This window comes from Stegostoma tigrinum, chromosome 20 (genome assembly GCF_030684315.1).
Source record: "Stegostoma tigrinum isolate sSteTig4 chromosome 20, sSteTig4.hap1, whole genome shotgun sequence".
Classification (NCBI taxonomy): domain Eukaryota; kingdom Metazoa; phylum Chordata; class Chondrichthyes; order Orectolobiformes; family Stegostomatidae; genus Stegostoma; species Stegostoma tigrinum.
Window position 1 is genome coordinate 20,791,014 of NC_081373.1, and position 3,501 is coordinate 20,794,514.

The window sequence follows — 3,501 nt, forward strand, 5'->3', positions numbered from 1 at the left end:
CAATACCTGAAAAACAATGATGGTAATTCTAGCTTCGCAGATAACATAGAAATCTACCAGTCAGAAATAATACATGTACAATAACTCAATACTCCCTCATTTGAAAATGACCTCAGCTTTAATTTTTGTCCGTTTCATTTACAAACTAAACCAACTAAATTACAATCACACAGCTAACATTTTGGGTCCAGTCACCCTTCCTCAGAACAGTTCTGAGGAAGGGTCACCAGACCCGAAATGTTAACTCCGTTTTTTCCTTCACAGATGCTGCCAGACCTCCTGGGCTTTTCCAGCAACTTTGTTTTTGTTCCTAATTTACAGCATCCACAGTTCTATTGATTTTTAATTCACAATCACTCTAGCTGAGGTTAAATGTGAACTTTTCCTGACTTTTACAGCATAATCCTTAATTATAAGAGATAGGGGTATGTTATTAAGTGCAAATTTGTGGTGACTGATTTATAAATAGCTCAATGATATCTCAGTCACATCTGCTATTGCTTAATTACCTACCACATTATCACCTTAATCTGCCACAAATCGCTGAACAAACACTTTGCTACAATAGAGTAATGTCACTGCTTTTTGTTATTCTTTCATGGTACGTAGATGTCGTTGGTTCAGCACTTACTGCCCTTGAGAAGTTAGAGGTAAGCTGTCTTTATGAACCACTGAAGTTCATTTGGTATAGGTATCCGCACAACACTGTTGGGAAATAGTTCCAGGGCTTTTGACCGAACAACACAGAAGGAACGGCAGTACATTTCCAAATCTGGATAGTGGTGGCATTCCCATGTATCTGCCCTTCTTCCTAGATAATAGTGGTAATTGGTTTGAAAGGTGCACTCCAACAAGCCTTGATAAATGTCTGCAGTGCATTTTGTAGATGTCACACACTGCCACTACTCAGCATTAGTGGTGGAGAGAGTGGATGTTTGTGAATGTGGTGCAAGTCATGCAGGTTGCTTTGTCTTGGATGGTGCCCAGCTTCCTAAGTGTTGTTGGAGCTGCACTCATCCAGCAAGTGAGAAATATTCCATCACACTCCTCACTTTTGTCTTATAGACGGTGAACAGGCTTTGAGGAGTCAGGAGGTGAATCACTAGTTGGAGGGGTCCACACCACTGACCTACTTCATATTTATTTGATTAGTCCAGTGTAGCTTCTAGTCAATGACAAATCCCCTGGATGTTAATAGAGAATGACAGGCTGCCAGATCTCTCTGCACATCTCTTGCAATATTGCATTAGGAAAAGGCTGATGCATAAACCACCCATTATCCTCACCAATTCACAATCTTTTGGTGTCACCTTGATGTCACACAGCTCAACTTACAAGATGTAATGCAGAAAATCAAAAAGCTTCTTAGAAATGCCACTTCCCTTCATAACAGCAGGAGCGCAAGAAAGGAGGGAATATCACCACTTTAAGTTTCCATCTAAGTCATGCATTATCCTGACTCAAATGTATAGTATGTTACATATCACTACATGAAATTCATTGGTCTTCTCTCTTATTATGGCCATATTTTTAATCACAAAAATTGAAATAAAGAATCTATTTAATATAGTGCTTTTCAACACTATGATATTTTAAAGCTTTATTGCCAATAAAGTACACTTTTTTGAAAGGGCAGTCACTACTGTTACTTAGGGAATGAAGTAGCCAATTTGTGCGAAGGAGTCGCCTGCAAACAGAAACGTGATAGTGATCAGTTAATGACCACATTTTGTATGTTGACCAAACTTATAAATGTTAGCCAGAATGTCAGGAATAACTCCATAGCCCTTTTATGGAATAGTGCTATTGGATCTTTTACAAATATACTCCTAACTATCTCACACAAACACAAAATGTTCTCATATTTGATTCTTCTTACGCGCTCCCCGGCCGCACTTATTTCTTAAATGACCTGTCGTTTTTGCAGTCATACAGACTCAATCAACAAGGTCTTGATAGCATTTTTTAAAGAATCCACTCAGCACTTTACAGCCTTAACTAATGTTTTTTTCTTTTCTTTTCCTTCCCTTTCCAAGATTCTTTCAGTCCAATACTTCACTGTCACAATTAATTCTTTTGTTTCAATTACTAGCTCAACCAGTAACAACTATTTTTACCTTTCAAACTTTACACGGCTCTATTTTGTAACCTCAATTCTTACTTCCAACAGTTACAATTGTAAGTCCCAAACTCCCTTCCAGACATTCTGTCTAATTTCTTCCCACTCCTCATGAAAACATTAAACTCAGCCAAACCACTTCAGTCCAGGTATAATCCACTGCTTACATTCTTTTTTCCAGCAATTCCTCCCCACTCACTAGCTCCCCTGCCATACATCTCCATCTCAACACTCCCTTTTATAGATTGTTTCTTTTCCTGTCTCAATATGTCACTCCTTCACAGCACCATGAAAATGCACTGATTACTGGATGGCCCCCTGTTATGCTTTGGCAGGAGGATCTTATACAGTGGTCTTTCCCCACTACACGTTGGCAGATGCACCAAGCTTTAGTATGTCCCTCAGCATGTAGCCCTAGACTTCGGAATGTGCCAGTCTGCAACACTCAGTCAGGGTCAACTTTTTAAACCGGAAGGTTAGCAAGTATCAAGGAGGCCAAAGAACATCTTTCACGGAGTTGATGGTCCTCCAGATGACTTGATCTTTGCCTTGGTGTGCATCCCAGGCAACAGACCATACAGCACACAGTCCGGTGTCATGGAGCTGCTTTGGACAAACCTTGACAAAAACCACTCCATTTGTCTCCAAATTTTCTTTGCATAGACACATCCCAGAAGGAGGTGTATGATAGTCTCGTCCCCTCTGCAGTCACTTAACAGGGCAGCATAAAAGGGTCTCACAGCGAGAGCCCTTCTTACCACCAACTTAGAACCTCAGTAAGTAATGACACTATCAGTCCCCGGTGTTGTGAAGGACAGGCCTGGCCTCGTTATCACGGACCACTCCAAGTAGTTGGACCTTTCCACAGCACCTGTCTTTTGTGGAGAAGTTTGTGAAAGAAAACACCTTTGACCAGAAGCCCATCAAAAAGTGGTTAGCACGTAGTGTCCTTGAAACCCTTCTGGACAAAGCCAGTATTGATCTTGATGAGTGGGTCCCTGTGTAGCCTGTCACAGTCATTTGACAGAACGCCGCATCACCAAATGTGGGTCACATTGATATATTAGGCATGGTTACAGAAAGTATGAGCTGCTGTTCTGCCATGTGTCCATATGATATAATTAGAGAGAGAATGGTGCTTATGGCACTCAGCAGCATTAAACATTTTAGATCCCTTCAGACCCATTTACTGTGAGTACTATGGAAAATTTACATCTATAATGCTGCAGCCAGGTAATGTCTGAGCATATAATACATTAATTAGAAATTATAATTCACCAATCATAGATGATTAACAACTGTAAACAGATAATATTAGCCAATAGGTCGATAACCTTGAAGGTTGCTCTGGAGTTGATGAATTTCTTCTTTTAGCTCATTTT